We start from the raw sequence: 21,188 nt of genomic DNA, 5'->3' as shown, positions 1-21,188 counted from the left end.
CATTCTAGAGAAGGCAAAACTATGAACAGTAGAAAATCTGTGGTTTGCAGGGGTTCAGGGGCAGGAGGTAGAAATCAGTAGGAGAAGTGCAGGAGGATTTACAGAGCATTGAAGTTATTCTCTATGATACTGTAATGGTGGATATATATCATTGTGCACTTATCAAAACCCATAGAATGCACAATACAATGATTGAACTCTAACGCAAACTATGGACTTCATTTATAACAAGGTATCAATGTGGCTCATCAATCACAACAAATCTACTACCGTAATGTTGAAATTAATGATATGTGAAACACTAGGAGGTGGGTAAGGTGGTATACAGGGAATTTTTGTAATCTCTGCTCAATTTTCCTGTGAATCTAAAATTGCTCTTTAAAAAAAAGTGTATTATTTTTTTTAATTTAAAAGTTAAAGGAAAAAACAAAGATAACATTACAATTACTTAAAGTTGCTATAAATTTTCCTAAGGGTACTGATAAAATAAAGAAAGATTTATTCCAAAACAAAGTTTTAAATCTCAGTTAGAACAATGAGAATCCGTAGCATTTGAGAAACTAGTTTTTCTCATCTCTCCTTAGCTAAGTGTGATAAAAGTTTTAATTCTCACTGATGCAACCAAGAACACAGTATTCTCTCTCCCACAGCTCCTGGCCTAGGGCTAAGTTTTCTCCCTGAGAGAAAAAAGGCCACCAGCATTTTCACCTTCCATCCCGGGTCCATTTGTATAAGCTCTACTGCAGACAAGAGTCACTGAGAAATCTAGGTCTCTCTTCCTGCACTCAGTTCCCACTAGTAAGATGGAATATTTGTACCAGCTGCAGAAGGCCAAGAATACTAGGCCACAATTGCCCCTGCCCCAGCTTACTTGTGGGGAAAAAGTTCCACATGGAGAGGCAAGTTGAGAAGACCAGAGGCTACCACACCAGCCCAGTGTCATGCTCATAAACAAGCGCTTTGCTCATAGGAAAACCAGCCTCCTATCCCCAACCTTAGGTCTGAAGCAGTAGAGGCAGGCCATAAGAACAGAGAGCTTAATAATTCTCCCCAAGAAAACTGACTTTCTTTGGAACAAAGCACAAGAAAATTTAAGCATAAGGGTGCTATTGAAAACAATAAAGATTTTGGGCTATAGACCAGCTGGTAGTTTAATAATAAAACCAGAGAAAGAGACAGCTACAAAGAGTCCTCCTGGAATAGAACAAGCCTCAGAGATGGAACCCAAAGACTAATCCTGCAAATGGTCTAATTTAATTTGGTGGAATGGTAGAGCAAGTTATAACCAAGGGCATTGTCAAAAACAATACACTGTAACTTAGCCATGACATCTAAGTGTGATACCAACCAAAGCAGAGCGCTTAACAAAGAGATAGGGAAAGAGAGTCAAAGAGAGCCCTGTAAAAACCAAGATCATCAAAAGGTGACTGTATACACAGGGCTTAAATTTCAATATAGCAACATCAGAGGCAGTACAGTTTGGGGTAAAATAGACTTTACTAAAATAGTCCAGCCAAGTACTAAAAAACAAAGAAAACAAGAGCAACAACAAGCCCCAGATTGAGTATGCGTGTCGGGGGGCAGGGATTGTCAATATCCATAGCTGCCATAATATATTTTCTAAAATGTCCAATATTCAACAAGAACAAAATTATAAGATATGCAAAGAAACAATGAAACATACACTTGGAGTGAGTGATGGGGAGGGGGGAAAGCAGGCAACAGAAACTGCCTTTGAGAGGATCCAGATATCATATTTAGCAGACAAAGATTTCAAAGCAGATATTATAAATATGTTCGAATAACTAAATATTACTGTTTAAAATATTACAGAAAGGGGTAATAATTTCTCATCAAATACAAATATCAATAGAGAGGTAGAAATTCTTTTTTAAAAAAGCACCAAATGGAAATTCTGGAATTAAAAATTACAATAACCAAAGAGAAAAATTCATAAGAGCTCAACAGTAGATTTGAGCTAACTGAATAAGAACCCATAAACTTTAAGAAGGATCAATAGATATTATTCGATTTGATGACAGAGAGAAGACACAATCAAAAAAGATAAAACAGAGACTCAGAGAATTGTGGACATCATTAATTATGTCATCAAACACATATGGGAATACCAGACGGTGAGAAGAGAGAAAAAGGAGAAAAGAAATATTCAAAGATGAAATGTCTGAAAACTTTCCAAATTTAAAACAGAAACTTTAAACGACACATGCATGAAGCTCAATGAACTGCAAATGGAATAAATGCAAAGATATCCACACTTAGATATGTTATGGTCAGAATGTTGAAAGATAAAGATCAAAAGAATTTAAAGAAATGAAAGCAAAATGGTTAGTCACATACAAGGAAAGCCAAATAAGATTAAATTCTTACATCTCAACAGAAACAATGGAGGCAAAAGATAGTGGGATGATGTATTCAAAGTACTAAAGGAAAAAAAAACTGTTAACCAAGAATATTATGTCCAGCAAAGCTATATTTCAAAAATAAAAGTGAAGTAAACCTATTGCCAGATAACAGAAAAACAGAACTTGTTGCTATAGACCCACCTTAAAACAAATGCCAAAGGAAATTCTGTGGCCTGAAGACAAGGGACACCAGATAGTATTTTGAGTATGCACAAAAGGCAAAGAGCCCCAGTAAATGTAACATGTAGGTCATTACAAAATATAGTATAATTATATATTTCTTCCCCTTATTCTATTTACTGATTTAAAAAGCAATTGCATGATGCAATGTACATATAATTGTATTGTTGGGTCTATAATATATAGAAAAGTAATACATTTGACAAAGCAGCACAAAGTAGATGAGTTGGAACAAAATCGTATTGAAGTAAGTAAATAACTAAAGAACGTAAGTTGAATCCACAGGAAGAAATGACTAGAACAAGAACTTGTAAATGGAAAAATAACATAACAAATACAATAAATGCATATTTAATCTTCTTTCTTCTCTCAGATTTTCAAAAATATAAAAATATATATTGCATATATAAAGTGACAATTATAACAATGTATTTTATAGTAATCTACATATACATATGTATAACAATAATAAAAAAGAGTAGGGAATGAAGCTATATAGGAATAAAGTCTCTATCTCTCACTTGAATTAGTTTAAAATAAATCTGAAGTCAATTTTGATAAGATATATATTGTAACCTCTAAGAGTAATAATTTAAAATATAATTAAATCAGAATTTAAAACAATTAAAAATCATTATATAAAGTAAAATATTGCATTCAAAAATATCTACTAAATTAAGAAAAAAGAGTAGAATGAAGAAATAAAAAATATACATATAGAAAACAAAAACAAAACAAAACAAAAAAAGCAGTTATGTATACATCTATATTAATAATAACATTAAATGTGAACAGTTAACCCAATCAAAAAGCAGAGATTGACAGACTAGCTAAAAAGAAATATGTTATCAATAAGAGACATACTTTAAATAAATAGGTTGAAAATAAAAGAATTTAAAATAATATACCACACAAACAACAAATATCATAAAGCTGAAGTGGTTTTATTGAGATCAGAGAAAATAGACTGTAAACAAATAAGTAGCAATAAGAGGGATATTTCATAATAATTAGAAAGTTAATCAGGAAGATATACCAATTACAAACATATGTGCACCAAACCAGAGCCCTGAAATACGTGATACAAAATGGATAGAACTGAGGGGAGACACAGACAACAGTATTACTTAGAATTTCTAATACTCCACTTTCAATAATGGATAAAACAACTAGGCAGAAGATTCATGAGAAATAAAAGACTTTAGCAGCACTATTTCCATGTTGACCTAATAAACAGACCATCCTAACAAATCACAGCAGAATACACACTCATTTGAAGTGCACATAGAACATTTTCCAGATAGGTTATATTCTAGTGCATAAAAGAAATCTCAATAGATTTAATATTGAAATCATACAAATTATGTTCTCCAGCCACAATGCAATTAAATTGGAAATCAATATGTGAAATTAACAAATATCTGTTACTTAAAAAAGCAAATCCTAAATAACCGATGGAATAAAGAAAAAAATCATAAGATGAAATAGAAAATACCTTGAGATGAATTTAAAAAACTGGTAGTACTAGTATTTTTTGTATTTTATGGCAATGAATGCAAGAAGAAAACATCTATAATTCTAAAGAAATATTAAACAATTTATGTTGGTTATGTACTCTTCACAACTGTGTCAAGATTTCTGAAGCCCTCTTATTTCTATTCTTCCCACCTTGCTTTGATTGTCACTTCTTCTCAGGAATTGGTATTTGGCAGTGGTGTGAGAAAATACTACTTTCCCTCTGGTGATTTGGACAATGCCCCACTTTTGCACTTTTGCTGTTACTTTAAATCTCCATCAATTTAAATATTAGGAAACTTACCAAAGAGAATGTGAGTGAGTCGGAACAGAGAGGCATGCTGTTTTCATGTGTTATATCTACACTTTAATTTCTCAAAAGTCGGTGGTGGGATAATTGCCAAATAAAATTTGTTGGATATTCCGGTCTACTCTTCTTTGTCAATAAACGGGGCTTCTCATCTGTCTTAAATAAAGTTCAATGAGCAATGCATTTTCTCTGTGGCTTTATAATGCAAAATTACATTTAAATGAATGTCAGTATTCTTTATTTCCTGAGGCTAAAGAGTAAATAATAGGAATTCAAAGAATAAAAAAGAATCTGAAACAAGGATTTTTTAATCTAACGTTTTAGATTAAATGTTTTTAATCTAACATTTTAGGGCATGGCAAGTGCTATAAATTTATGTAGTAATCTTTGTTTGAATTCATAATTTTACCTCTCTAAACTCAAGCCCCACCAGAAATGAATTTTTAAATATATTTTTCAACTTTACTTGTTTCTAAAAAATGTTTACTGTGCATATACATATTGTTATACAAGAAGTAAGAATGTTGTAAGATGGATGACAGAGTAGTAGCTCAGTAGTTACTTGCTGAGTAAGTGGATTTAGGGTCTTATATTTATAAAACTTCATGAGATTAATATTTATAACAGGTTTTGCATTATCAATAGACTTCATTGACATATCACTATGCAGATTATTTATCATTCAATATCTATGTAAATGTCTATGCTGAACTTTTAAATAGTCTAATACTCATTCTCCTGCTAAATACTAAATCTCTGCAGAATTTCAAGAAGTCATTTGCTAGATCTTAGTCACATTTAGATGAATTTGTGTTAATAATAGCTTTTAGGATGCATTGAAAAAAAAACCTAGATCAATTTGACTATTTAACCTCAGTTATACTGGCTAGACATTATCATTTCTGTTACAGAGGAAATTTTAGAAAGAAATTGTAATTTATACTGTATTTTGCAAGTAATAAAATTAGTTTATGTTTGAGTTTCTTCAACCAGGACAAGTTCAAGTTCAAGACACTTCTCTTTCTCTGACGACCTTGTGATAAATAAATATTATATTTGATGGGATCAAAGTTATATAAGCAAGAATAACATATGAAAACAATGCCAAGCAAAAGATCTCAAACACTCACAAGTTTTCTATGGAAAGCATTTTTAAGATGGAGAAATGTAGGCACGATATATGTGTGTAATATGAAGCAGAGTGAAATAGCAGAATAATATTATCATTTTGGCTCTATTTCCCTGAAGATGAACCTAATCTAAGGGGGTTACCTCTAATAATGTGAAAAATAATTGTGAATGTTATCTCATAAATTGCCACAACTGTCGCCTAATGCACATTAATAAAGATCAGATTTGACTCTACATAATTATATATACAGAAAATAGCCCTTAGGAGGTATGATTAACTTCAAAGTATAGTACAACAAAAGGGGTGTTATAATAACAGTTGTGAACTAATTTAAATCATTACTTCTACCTTGAGAAGCTGGAAAAGATTTACATATAGGATATTCAAAGAGCAGTAGGATTTATACAACTTTAATAACCTTTGTAATTTTCCAAAGACATTTTTTATTTAGTTTCAAATAATATTCTTGCATTTCTTTTATCTATTTACGTATGGAATTAAAATTCCAAACACACACACACCTCTGTGTACATGTGTATGAAAGTCTCTTAAGTGTGTGAAAATACAACTTTATGAAAAATAACGTGTTCCAAAAAGTTAGTCCAAGGGGCTTAGCACATGGAATTCAATGACTGTGTCTCTCAAAACTTCTAACTGGCCATAGAATTTTACCAACAAATATAGTTATACGTACTATAATGGGAGACGAAATAACAACCTTAAAATTCAGTGTTGCATCCAGTGTTACTGATGGACATAGCTTAGAACCTAAAGAAGTAACCTGTAATTACTGCATTTCTTTATCTAATCTTTTAAAAAGAGCATTAAAGTAGCTCCTGAAAGTTAATTGTTCTCACATTGAAGACACTTGAGATAAGGTTTTCTGGGCACCAACCTGAAAAACATTTTTGTGATCTTAATTTAGTTACTCCTATGACTGTGGAAGCCATTGTTCTTGGGAGCGGGAGGGAGATAGTTATGGATAGATTGTGGATGTGCAAAGGAATTAAGAATTGCTGGACTGAGGATCTACAGAAGCGTTTTATAGAGTTCTCAGATCTGAGATGTTAACATCGTAGAGGCAATATTAACATCCGGGGGATGGGTGGTTTTCTGGGCTCACTATCTTTGGCTATTTACCCCTCAGTAATTTAATTTTATCATCTATGAGACAAAGACTTTGAATTCATCATCTCTTGTGTACTTCTTTTTTTTTACTGAGATATAATTAACTAACATATTAGTTTCATATGTATAACATAATGATTCTATATTTGTATACACTACAAAATGATCACCACAATAAAGTCTAGTTACCATGTCACCATACCTAGTTACAAAAATTTCTTCGTGTGATGAGACTTTTTAAGATTTACTGTTTTAGTAACTTGAAATATGTCATACAGTATTATTAACTATAGTCCCATGCTGTACATTACATCCACAAAATATTTATTTTATAACTGAGAGTTTGTACCTTTTGACCCCTCTCACCCATTTTGACCTTTCCCCACTTCCCCTCCCCTCTGGCAACCACCAAACTATTCTCTGTATCTATGAGCTTGGGGTTATTGTGCTGTTTTTTAGATTCCACTTATAAGTAAAATCGTAAGGTATTTGTCTTTCTCTGTCTGACTTATTTCACTTACTACAATGCCCTCAACGTACATCCATGTTGTCACTAGGGCAATATTCCATTCTTTTTTATGGATGAGTAGTATTCCATTGCATATTTATACACCATATATTCTTTAGCCATTCATCCATCGATGGACACTGAGATTGTTTCCATATCTTGGCTGTTGTAAATAATGCTGCAACCAACATAAGAGTGCATATATCTTTTCAAATTAGTGTTTTTGTTTTCTTTGGATAAATACCTAGAAGTAGAATTGCTGGGTCATATAGTAGTTCTATTTATAATTTTCTGAGGAATCTCCATACTGTTCTCCATTGTGACTGCACCAATTTACATTCCCACCAACAGTGCACAAGGGTTCCCTTTTCTTCTCATCCTCACCGGCACTTGTTATTTCTTGTCTTTTTTGATAGTCATTGTAACAGGTGTGAGGTGATATCTCATTGTGGTTTGATTTGCATTATCCTGATGATTAGCGATGTTGAGCATCTTTTCTTGTGTCTATTAGTCATCTGTACGTCTTCTTTTGGAAAATGTCTATTAAGGTCCTCTGCCCATTTTTCAATCTGATTTTTTTTTTTTTTTGCTATTGAGTTGTATGAGTTCTTTATATATTTTGAATATTAACTCCTTATTGAATATATGATTTTCAAATATTTTCTCCCATTCCATAGGTTACCTTTCATTTTGCTGAAGATTTTCTTTGCTGTACAGAAGCTTTTTAGTTTGATCTAGTCCTACTTGTTTATTTTTGTTTTTGTTGCCTGTGCTTTTGGAGTGAGATCCAAAAAAATCATTGCTGTGATTGATGTCAAGGAGCTTCCTGCCCATGTTTTCTTCTAGGAGTTTTATGGTTTCAGGTCTTACATTCAAGTCTGTAATCTACTTTGAGTTAATTTTTGTTTATGATGTAAGATAGTAGTCTAGTTTCATTCTTTTTCGTATGGCTATCCAGTTTTCTCAACACCATATATCAAAGTGACTGTCCTTTCTCCTTTGTCATAAATTAACTGGCCATGTAGGTATGGGATTATTTCTGGGCTTTCTATTGTTTCATTGATCTATGTGCCTGTTTTTATTCCAATACCATGCTGTTTTGATCACGATAGCTTTGTACTATAGTTTGAAGTCAGGGAGCATGATGCCTCTAGTTTTATTATTCTTTCTCAATATTGCTTTGGCTATTCGGAGCCTTTTGTGGTTTTATTCCTATTTTAGGATTGTTTGTTCTATTTATGTAAAAGTGTCATTGAAATTTTAATAGAGATTGCATTGAATCTGTACATTGTTTTGGGTAATATGGACATTTTAACAATATTAATTCTTCTAGTCTATGAGCATGGAATATCTTTCCATTATTTGTGTCTTCTTAAATTTCTTTCATCAATGTATTATACTTTTCAATAAGTTGGTCTTTTGTCTTTTTGATTAAATCTATTTCTAGGTATTTTATTTTTTGACGCTGTTGTAAATGGACTTGATTTTTAAATTTCTCTTTCTAATAGTTCATTTTTAGTGTATAGAGATGGAACAAACTTTTGCATATTGATTTTCTATCCTGCAACTTTACTGAATCCATTTGTTAGTTTTAACTGTTTTTTGGTAAAGTCTTTGGGGTTTTCCATACATAAAATCATGTCATCAGCAAATAGTGACAGTTTTACTTCTTCCTTTCCAATTTGGATGCCTTTGATAAATTTACTTTTCTTGCCTAGTTGCTCTTGCTGGAATGTCTTATACTATGTTGAATTAAAATGGCAAGAGTGGGCATTCTTGACTTGTTCCTGAACTTAGAGGAAAAAGTTTCAGCTTTTCACTGTTGAGCATGATGTTATCTGTGGGTTTGTCATATGTGGCCTTTATTATGTTGAGGTATGTTCCATCTATACTCATTTTGCCGAGAATTTTTATTGTAAGTGGATGTTGAATTTTGTCAAATGTTTTTTCTGCATCTATTGAGATGGTCATATGAATTTTTTTATCCTTCATTTTGTTATGTGATGTATCATGTCCTTCGATTTGTGGGTGTTAAACCATCCTTGCATCCCAGGAATAAATCCCACTTGATCATGTCATGTAAACCTTTCATCAAGTTCTTGAAGTTGATTTGCTAAGATTTTGTTGAAGATTGTTTCAGCTATGTTCATCAGGGTTATTGGCCTTTAATTTTCTTTTCTTGTGGAATCCTTGTCTGGTTTTGGTGTCAGGGTAATGTTGGCCTTATAAAATGGATTTGGAAGTGTTCCCTCCTCTTCCATTTTTTGGGAAAAGTGTGAAAAGGATTGATGTTAATTCTTAGAATTTTTGGAAGAATTCAACAGGGAAATCATTTGCTTCTGAGCTTTTGTTTGTTTGGAGGTTTTGATTACTGATTCAATCCCCTGACTAGCAATCACTCTATTCAGGTATTTAATTTCTTCATGGTTCTGTCTTGGAAGATTGTGTGTTTCTAGAAATGCATCTATTTCTTCTGAGTTGTCCAATTTCTTGATGTATAATTCTTCATAGTAGTCTCTTATGATCCTCTATAGTTTTGTGGTACCAGTTGTAGTGTCTTTTTCATTTCTGATTTTATTTGAGCCCTCTTTCTTATTTTCTTGGTGACTCTAAATGTTTGTCACTTTTGTTTATCTTTTCAAAGAACCAGCTCACAGCTTCATTGATCTTTTCTATTGTTATTTTAGTCTCTATTTCATTTATTTCTGCTCTGATCTTTGTTATTTCCTTCCTTCCACTAACTTTGGTCTTGTTCCTCTTCGTCTAGTTTCTTGAAGTATAAAGTTAGATTGTTTACTTGAGATTTTCTGGTTTCTTGAGGTAGGTCTGTATCACTATGAACTTTGTCTTAGAATAGTTTTTGATGCATTTCATAAATTTTGGTACATTGTGTTACTGCTTTCATTTGTTTCAAGGTATTTTCTTATTTCTTCTTTGATTTCCCTATTGACCAGTTGATTCCTCAGTAGCATGTTGTTTAATCTCCACATATTTGTAACTATTCCATTTTTATTTTTGTAATTTATTTCCAGTTTCACACCATTCTGATCAGAAAAGATGCTTAACATGATTTGAACCTTCTTAAATTTAGTAAGCCTCATTTTGTGGCCCAACATATGATCCATCATGGAGAATGCTCCATCCACACTTGAGAAGAATGTGTATTCTGCTGCTTTGGGATGGAATGTTCTATATATATCTAGTAAGCCCATGTAGTCTAATGTGTCAGTTAAGACTGATGTTTCTTTATTGATTTCATGTCTGGATGATCTATCCATTAATATAAGTGGGGTATTAAAGTCTCCTAATAATATTGTATTGCTATCTCTCCACTTAGTTCTGTTAATATTTGCCTTATTTATTTAGGCACTTCTATCTTGGGTGCATAAATATTTAAAAACTTTGTGTCCTCTTCATGGATTGACTACTTTATCATTATGCAATGCCCTTCTTTGTCTTTTATTACAGTCTTTGTTTTAAAATCTATTTTGGCTGGTATAAATATAGCTTTCTTTGGTTTTCCTTTGCATAGAATATCTTTTCTATCCCTTTACTTCCAATCTGTATGAGTTCTCATATCTGAAGTGAGTCCCTTGTAAGCAACATATAATTGTGTATTTTTTTAACCACTCAGCCATTCTACGTCTTTTGATTGGAGAATTTACTCCATTTAATTTTAAACTAATTACTGATAGGTACGTATTTACTGTCATTTTGTTAATTGTTTTCTGGCTGTTTTGAATTTCATCTCTGTTCTTTCTTCTTCTCATGCTCTCTTCTTTTAATTAGTGTCCTTTCCTTTTAGCTTAGGGAAGTCTCTTTAACATTTCTAGTAAGGCTGTTTTAGTGTTCATAAACTCCTTTAGCTTTTGCTTGTCTGGAAAATTCTTTGTTGCTCCTTTAATTCTAAATCATAACTTTGCCAGGTTGAGTATTCTGGTTGGAAGTTGTTTTTTTTGTCCCCCTTTCAGCCCTCTGAATATATTGCACCATTCCCTTCTGGCTTGCAAAGTTTCTGCTGAAAAATCTGCTGATAGTCTTATGGCATTTCCCCTTGTATGTAGCAAGTTGTTTTTCTCTCACTGCTTTTAAGATTCTTTTTATCCTTAAAGTTGGACATTTTAATTATTCTGTCTTCGTGTAGATCTCCTTGGGTTCATCTTATTTGGAACTTTCTGGGCTTCCTGGATCTGGATGTCTGTTTCTTTCCTCAGATTAGGGAAGTTTTCAGCCATTATTTCTTCAAATAATTTTTCTGCCCCTTTCTCTCTCACTTCTTTTTCTGGGACCCTTATAATGTGAATGCTATTCTGCTTGGTATTGTCCTATAAGTCCCTTAAGCTATCTTCATTTTTTTTTTCCTTTTTGCTGCTCTGAATGGCTGAGTTCCATAGCCTTGTCTTCAAGTTGACTGATCCTTTCTTCTGCTTCATCGACTTTGCTTTTGAGCCCCTCTAGTATATTTTTCAGTTTAGTAAGTGTATTCTTCAGCTCTGTGACTTCTGTTTGATACTTTATTATATTTTGCATATCTCTGTTGAAGTTCTCATTGTTCCATCTACTCTTCTCCCATGTTCCATGAGCATCTTTATAACCATTACTTTGAACTCTTTATCAGGTAAATCACTTGTCTTCATTTCATTCAGGTTTTTTTCCTGAGGTTTTTATCTTGTTTTCTCATTTGGAACATATTCATCTTTTTCTTCATTTTGCTTGAATCTCTGTTTGTTTCAATGTATTAGGTGAGACTGCTACCTCTCTTAGCCTTCAAGGAGGGGCCTTCTGTAGGAGATGAATCTTATTTTTCAGTCTTGCACTAGCTCAAGACCTGTCAGTGTTCCAAAGGAAGGATCTTAGTTAGCATCTAGTCTTAGTCTGTTTGGAAGCCAGACTCTCAGGCAGAATCTTTTAAAGCATGCAAATATATGCAATCCTGTGGGATTGCAATCATAAACACTGCTGGCCTTCAGACCAAGTGATCTGGAGATGTCCCCTGTACAACAGTTGCATAAATCAGGGCTCCAGACTACTAAATAAACTTCTTTCTGGGAGGTACCAGCAAGCTGTAGTGAGGCAGAGGAAGAGCACAAGTACAATGTCTCCCAGCCTACATTCCCTGAGACCACCTTCATGTGGTAACCTGAAGCTTGTCCCTCAGGCTGAAGCTGAGGAAAGTAAATAGGCCTCTTTTCCAGAAAGACTAGGAGTGTATTTCATTCAGCTTCCTGTGCAGGCCCTGACAAGAATTGTGTCTCTGACTGTTACAGATCCATGGAACTTAGGAATGCAAGCCCCCTTGGCCTCCAGAGCCAGGCATTCAGGGGTGTCCTCTGGGCTGCCACCACAGAAACTGGAGCACCAAAGGTGAAAAAAAAAAAAGAGAGAGAGAGACACCAGATAGAGTGAAAGCTCTCCTTCAGGAGATACAGACACTGTGCAGCATGGAATTGGGGGATCTCAAGGATGGTGTCCACCTGCCAGTTTTATCAAGGCAAAGGGAATGCACATGAATAGTGCATGCCCACCAGCTTTAATGAGGCAGAAGGAGAGTGCAGGGACTGTATTTCCTCAGCTTTAGTAAGGTAAAAGGAGAGTACAAAAATGGTGCCTATCAGTGTCTCTGTCCCCAGCGAGAATCCCATCAGGTCTCTACCTCTCCAAGGGATGCTTTAAGATTAACAAATAATTATCCTTCATATATAGCCAGGGTGCTTTTCAAACTGCTATTTCTGTGCTGGGTCCTGAGATTAATGGGTCTGCATACAATATCTTTAAGAGCAGTTTCTCAGTTTGCTACTATCCTTTGGGTCTCGTGGATGTAAGGCCCATTGGTTCCCAAAGACAAATGTTCTGGGAGCTCATCTCTCACGTGCAGGTTCTAAGAGTTGGTGTGTCTGATGTAGGGTACAAACTCTTTGCTCATCAGGGAGAAGCTCTGGATTTGTGAGATCCCTCCTGATTATGGGTCAACACACTAGGGGTGAAGATTTTTGTGAGACCAGGTCTCAACCTGTTCAACCCACCTTGACATGACCCTTTTATCACTTGATGTGAAGGAGCTGTCCAGCTAATTTTCAGGTCTTTCTCATAGGGAAATTTTCCATGTGTAGCTGTTGATTTGGTGTGTCTGTGGGAGGAGGTGAGGTCATGATCTATGCATGTTGCCATCTTAGACTGCCTTCTCAGGTTTGTCTTGTCTCTTCTATATTTCTAAGACGTAATATTCTAATCTTTTATATGAGGAGAATCAAGCCCAGAAGTCAAAAGAGTTTTTTCTAATAAAGAATTAATTTGAGCAAAACTATTTTTGAAACAGTACATGGGAAAACGGTATTCACATATCAGATATACTTGCCCAGGTTAAAACAGAATATTTGTTATAGGTGAGAAAAAGCTTTCCTCTACCCCCTTAGCTTCTGTCGCTGTCCTAAGAATTAAACTGAAATAAGATAAATAAACAGGAAAATAGCATATAAATTTATTTATGAGTTTTACATAGACATGGGCATTTTCAGAAGGAAAATGAAGACCTGAAAACGCTGTCAGCCCCAAATGCTTATATATCTTTTTAAACAAAGAATGACAAATTGTGGAGAGGTGACAAGACAAAGGCGCTGGGCCTAAAAGCAGTAAATTGAGGGACAGTGATTAGGAAATATTTAGGGAAAATTAATGGAAGATAAGGATTACTTTAGTAAGTCTGTATCTGTAGGTCCATTTCAGCAACAACTCTCAGTCTCTGATGATAAGAATTTTCTCCTCTTCCTGGTGCAGGGAAGGCATCTATCTTATGAGAAATTTTATGACCTGCTTTTGGGTAGAAATGGGGAGGTCAGAGAACCCTTTCTCATCTTCTTTTTCCCAAGTGTCTTCAGCTCAAAATAATCAATATGCCAAAGTGGAATATTTTAGGATGACATTTTCTGAAACTCTTCATTGCCTAAATGAATGTCTCCAGCACAATCTAGTCTAAATGAAAAACACATAGATTGCCAGGAATCGTAACTCTTACTTTAACTATTAAAATATTCAAATTTTGAAATTGAACTCAAATCTAGTGTACATGAAATAAAAGCATTAGGTCTCATCCACTGTGAAGAATACTTCTTTGATAATGTGAGACTGCTTTTGCTATATTTCTGGGAATTTAGTACTTCATTATTATATGAATTATTTTATGAGAAATTTGTCCTCTACTCGTGGTGTATAAATTTCTTTGTAATGAGATTGAACAATGTTACATTGTTCAATTAAGGATTCTAATTTTTAGAAAATAATATTAAATGTCACCATCAAGCATTAGCTCTTTTATTGTTTATGACAGATCAGTAAGAGGATTATTGATTGCATTTGCTTATAATAAAAACAAAAAGAATACTACTTTGGGTGTTAGATGAAGAAAGATGAGTCACTCATACCAGTAATTAATCCACAAAATTTGTATTGAGGAAGTTTTCCCTGTCATAATTATGCAAGAGAAAATATGTACATTTTAAAACCAGAATCCACTCATTTTTATATTTCTTCTCATCTAAATTTCATCTTCCAAGGTAGCATGTTTTAAAAAAAGTATTTTAATTGCAAGTCTTATTTGTTTATTTGTTATTTGTTTATGTGTTTGATATAGAGAACTAGTATAGAAAATGCACCTTTTCTGAAATTGTTCAATAAGACAAGAATGAAATGTCATGAGAGCAATTCTTTCTAGTCGTGCAACTGAAAAATAGTTCCTTGAGTTCCACAGTGGCCACATTTTTGCTTCAGTCATAAAATACATCTGGAGTTAAGTCTACTACAAGTACTTATGTTATGTGTACTTTACAACTTCACTTTCAAAGACAGTGAGGAAATGTATTACTTGTGAATTAGTAAGCAATTCATAAGTTGATAAATGGTATGACTTTGTAAGTAGTGTAACAGAAAGCTCTTCCACATAGAAGTACAAATTTGAGAAGTCAAAGGAAGCAATGTTAGAGCAAGCCAGTAGCTAATATTTTTTATTAATTTCCTATGGTTGATCTTATTTGAAAGGAGTTTTACATACTTTAGAATAGAAGAGACTATTCAAACAAATCTAATGACATTTGAGTCATAGGTTACAAATAAGAACAATTTTATATAAAATGCTTTGAACATTTAACTCATTTAGCTAATGAAATGTGATATGTATTCATTTCAGGCAATATTTTTTCTTTAAAAGTATTAATGAAGAATCCTTTTAAGATATATCTCTTGAACCAACTATACATGATTGTAGTCCTGACTTTATCTTTCTCTTTGATCTACTTTGATTTTTTTGATGTAGCATCACATTTAATTCATAGCTGTGTTGGTAAAATGAGCCCAGTGCCTAAAATAAAAATTGCGTTATTAAGCTGGGTACAGTGGCTAAACTTAAAATAAGCTGAACAAGTAACATCTGAATATTAACAAGTTTCAATAACTCGAAGGCCTTTTGTTAATTTTTAAACCCGATTTAACCAAAACTATTGCTCCATTTTAAATATCTTTGCAACTTATGCTATAATTTACACGCACATGTTTACTTCTGCACAATAATATTTGAAAGAAAACTAAAATAGTCCATCGGAGTGAGTAGAGAGATATTATTTTGAAACACCACTTGTTTTCAAATAATCTCTATGTTGTTGCTTTTAATAAAAAATAGTCACATTTTTTTCAATAAAGTTTATATTATCTATACCTCTAATTTACAAAAATTATAAATCAGTTTATTCATAATTTAAGGATTAAAGACAAAATGATTTTTTTAATGTTGATCTGTACCATAATTCTGAATCTGCACCAAATAACAAAAGCCTGATCTTATTGGTAGAAACATATTTTACATTATACTATATAAATCAAAATATAGTAAACGACGCTATTTGGCTTCCAACTGTACAAAATGCCTTTGGCTTGAATTCTAGGAAGTAAACTTTCATTGTCCTAAATAATTAAGACATGCCTATAAACATAAGCCATGCCCATATACATAGCAGACACAGCAGCAGGCCTGTTGTCATTAGTTTTCCCTAGAGAATTCTTCTTTAAAAAGTGTGAGATGTGCAGTTCTTTTAATTATATTCCCCTTTTATTATACAGGAGTCTTACTGATGAGATGGTGAGGTGTGTAAGGAGGGCAAGACCTTTGGTTAGATCTCAGCCTTTTAAAGAGCCTGCGCCCCTGGACTGGGAACTTCACAAGTGCTTCTCAGCTTTTTCCCGGCTTAGGTGAAATAGAACTTCTAGATGAAGCTGGAATTTGGTGTTTTTCTTACCCTATGTGGAAGCCAGAAGGAGCTGGAATTGGGTATTTCCCTTCCTCCAGGTCGATTACGCTGTGATAAAACCTCAGCAGACTAGGCTCTGCTAGAATAAATTCTCCTGAGGGCAGACCTTGTCAAGGAGGAGAGAATGCTGCGGGTGGGTTTCACAATGGTTCCTTTTCTCTTCCCCTTGCTGGAACCTGGTAGAGCTCCAAGAGGTAAAACTCACTGAAGTCTGTACCACCCTCACCCGTAACTGGGTTCCATGAGTTTTTCTCTCTCAGACTTTCTACTCTGAGGCTCCAGAGGTTCTGAATTATAGTTCAGGTTTTCTTACTGTGGCACTGGCTCCCAGAAAGCTTTCTGCTCTTGGGCTTCTGCTTGTGTAAGTTGTGATTCTGTGCATCAACCTGTTTGTCTCTCCAATTTTGGGGTCAGTGGTTTGCTCTGTGATCTCAATTCTCTTACATAAAAGATGAATTATTGATATTCAGTTTGGTGACCTTTATTTTTCTGTCATATTGTGAGGATGACAGTGACAAGTGCCAAGCTCCTTACATACTGGTCTGGAAACCAGACTTCTCCGCCTCCAATTTCTTTTGTATGTGTGAAGCAAGATCAGCCCTGAGTAATCTGTTACCAATCTTCCCTTTTTGCTTGAGAAAGATTGTCCTTGAGCCAACATCTGTGCCAATCTTCCCCTATTTTGTATGTTCCCCTATTTTGATGCTGCCACAACATGGCTTAGTGAGCAGTGTGTAGGTCCACCCCCAGGATTTGAACCCACAAACCCTGGGCTACCGAAGTGGAGCACACGAACCTAACCACTATGCAACTAGGCTGGTTCCTGGTTTTTAATTTTTAAGGAAGTATTTTTTTTATATTTCTGCTTTATTGAAGTATAATTAAGATATAAAATTATAAGACACTTAAAATGTACATCATGGTGATTTGATAAACATATACCTTGTGAAAGAATTTCTCTTCGTCTAGTTAATTAACACATCAATCACCTTTTAAAGTCTATTCTCTTAGCATATTTCCATTATACAATGCAGTACTATCAGCTATAGTCATCATGTTTTACATTAGATCTTCAGACCTTATTCATCTTATAGCTGAAAGCTGGTACCCTTTTACCAACCTCTTCTCATTTTCTCCACCCTACAGCCCCTTGAAACTACTTTCTACTCTCTTTCTATGAGTTTGACCGTTTTTTCTTTTTAGATTTCACATATAACTGATACCACGCAGTATTTGTCTTTTTTCTGTCTGGCTTATACTACTTAGCATAATACCCTCAAGGTTCATTCATGTTTTCATAAATGTCACTTAGGTTGTTTCCATGTCTTGGCTATTGTAAAAAATGCTGCAATAAACATGGGAGTACCTATAATCTCTTTGATGCCCTGTTTTCATTTCCTTTGGATATATACCCAGAAGTGGGATTATGGATCATATGATAGTTCTATTTTTAACTTTTTGAGGAAACTCCATAGTGGTTGCATCAATTTACATTCCTACCAACAGTGCACAAGTGTTACCTTTTCTCCAAATACTTGCCAGCACTTGTTTTCTCTTGTCTTTTTGGTGATGACTGGGCTAACAGATGTGAGGCGATAATTCATTGTGGTTTTTACTTGCATTTCCTTGATGATTAGTGATGTTAAATGACTTTTCATGTACTTTTTAGCCATCTGTATGTCTTCTAGGAAAAATATCTAATCAGTTCCTCTGTCAACTTTTTAATCATATTGTTTGTTTTTCTGCTATTGACTTGTATGTGTTCTTTATATAATTTGGATATTAACCCTTTTTCAGATATATTATTTGAAAATCTTTTCTCCCATTTCACAGGTTGACTTTTAATTTTGTTGATGGTTTCTTTCACTTACTTTTATATAGACAGACCCACTTGTTTATTTTTGCTTGTGTTGCCTTTGCTTTTGGTGTTAAATCCAAAAAGTCATGAACCAGACCGATGTCAAGGATCTTACCCTTTACATTTTCTTCAAGGATTTTTATGGTTTCAGGTCCTATGTGCAAATTGTTAATCCATTTTGAGTTAATTTTTGTGCATTGTGTAAGATAGTGGTCCATTTTCATTCTTTTGCATGTGGCTATCCTGTTTTCCCAACACAATTTATAGAAGAGACTATCTTTGCACTATTGTATATTCTTGGCATTTTTTAATCATAAATTAATTGACCATCTATGTGTGAGTTTATTTCTGGGCTCTTGATTCCGTTCCATTAGTCTATTTGTCTCTCTCTCTCTCTTTTTTTTTTTTTTTTTTTTTTGCTGAGGAAGATTCACCCTGAGCTAACATCTGTGCCAATCTTCCTCTATTTTGTACGTAGGTCACTGCCACAGCATGGCTGATAAGTGGTATATGTCTGTGCCTGGGAACTGAACCTGGGCTGACAAAGCAGAGCTCATTGAACTTAACCACTAGGCCATGGGTTTGGCCCCATTGTTTGTCTCTTTTTATGCTAGTACCATGGAGGGTACCATACTGTTTTGATTACTATAGTTTTCTAATGGAATTTGAAATCAGAGAGCATGATGCCTCCAGCTTTGTTCTTTCTTAAGATTGTTTTGGTTATTTTGGGTATTTTCTGATTCCATACGTATTTTAGGATTGTTTGTTCTACTTCTTTGAAAAATGCCTTTGGAATTTTGATAGGCATTGCACTGAATCTGTAGATTGCTTTGGGAACTATGGACATTTTAATAAAATTAATTCTTACAATCTGTGAATATGGAAAATCTTTTCATTTATTTCTATCCTCTTTGATTTCTTTCATCAACATCTTATAGTTTTCAGCGTACAGGAATTTCACCTTTTTGGTTAAATTAATTCCCAGATTTTTAGTCTTTTTGTTTTGATGCAGTTGTAACGTTTTTGTCTTTTTAATACCATATTATTATTATTATCTTATTATTAATACTATCTTATTATTATCTTGTCTTTTTAATATCATCTTATGAATTTTTGGTAGATAGCAACAACATTTTTCCCCCTCTTTTTTTCTCTGATATCTTTCTATCCTAATCTGGGTTTTGCTGTCTCAGGTTACCAATTTCTCTAAGTTTCTGTTGATCCTTTGTTATCCACTCATGTAGAAGATGACATAATAGAAATACTCTGTAAATGGGAGAAAGTTTGCGAAGAAGTAAGCTTTACTTTTGAATAACAGAATAAAGAGCTGCCCATATTGAAAGCACTAAAAGTGTCCTAATTTTCTCCAGGATGATGATTTCCTTGCTAGCTTTCCTAATTCTTGCCAGGTAATTCAATCATTGTTTTTGGAGAAATTACCTCCTTCTTTTACCCACGTGTTATGCCCCTGGTTGTTGCACATTTGACTATGGGTGTGCTGAGTGTCTTGGATAACTGGGAATTCCAAGTATTGAGTATTAACAAATTCCTCTGCTTCTAACCCATTTCTTATCCTTGTCCTTCATTGTACCTTCAGTCTCCAAACTCCAAATCTAATAGCTATACAAGGTTGTGCCCAGGAAATTTGGCTATAGCACCTTCCACCCTTAGTGTCTCAGTAAACAATACATGTTTTTGCATTTAATTTTCATCTACCAGAAAGTTATTCTCTGAATTCTCCTTCATCCCTTAGTTTCATTCTCTACATATGGAATTATAACTGTGTTAGTCCTGTCCTACAATTTTAAAGTGAGGTTTTGGTAGTTATTGCCTAGTCTTTTATCTGTTTTTAAGTGAAATAGTGAGAATAATAATAATGTAAAAATTAATATTCATCACAAGCATATGCATGACTAATATATATTGAGTTCTTACTTATGACAAGCCCTTTACTGTAAAATTTACAAAGTTCATCTTGTTTAGTCCTTAAAACAATTCCATGAGGTTAACATCTCCTTTTATGGGTGAAGAGGTTCATGCTTAGAAACAGTGTAATTGTGTTAAAGAGTCTCCCAAGGTGGCCACCATCATGTCTCCCCTTCATCCTCTTTGTAGATGTGTCAAGAGGTGACTCTTCTTCTTTGTTTGTAAGTTAGCCTTGAGACTTACTTCAACCAACAGACTTTGGCAGAAGTGGTGCTGTGCCAGGTCCAGCCTTAGACTTTAAGAGTTCTGGAACCTTCTACCTTTGTGCTTTGTGAGGAAGCCAGCCACCATGGTCTAAATAAGTTGAGGTTGGCATACTGAATGGTGAGATATCATGTGAGAGAGAACAGAGAAAGAGAGAGAGAATTTCAAAAGACCGCTGAGGCACCTCACATGTAAGTGAAGGCAATTTGGATTTTCACCAGCTAAATGCAGCCACATAAATGACCACATCCAATGACTCAAGGACCCAAACATTGCCCATCTGAGCCCTGCCCAAATTCCTGATCTACAAAATTGTAAGAAAAATAAATTGTCGTTATTTTGATCCACTAAGTTTGAGGAGGGTTGTTATACAGATATAGGTAACCAAAATCTTAACCAAAGCTCACATATCTAGTTTATGCAAAATTGAAATTCATCCACAAGTATATCTCAATCCAGAACCTGAGCTGTTAACCAGCACTCTAATTTACCTTATATTATTTCAACCTGAGGGCATAGTGGATGGATTAACACCTTTGTTAATTCATTTTACTTCATAATAAATAAAACATGAACAGAATATAAGAGAACACATTTGCCGTTGAGTAGAATATCCCACAAACTGGCTAAAACCCAGACAAATATATAAAA

The sequence above is a fragment of the Equus przewalskii genome, chromosome 8, assembly GCF_037783145.1.
Source record: "Equus przewalskii isolate Varuska chromosome 8, EquPr2, whole genome shotgun sequence".
NCBI lineage: Eukaryota > Metazoa > Chordata > Mammalia > Perissodactyla > Equidae > Equus > Equus przewalskii.
Note: the sequence above shows the minus strand (reverse complement) of the source record.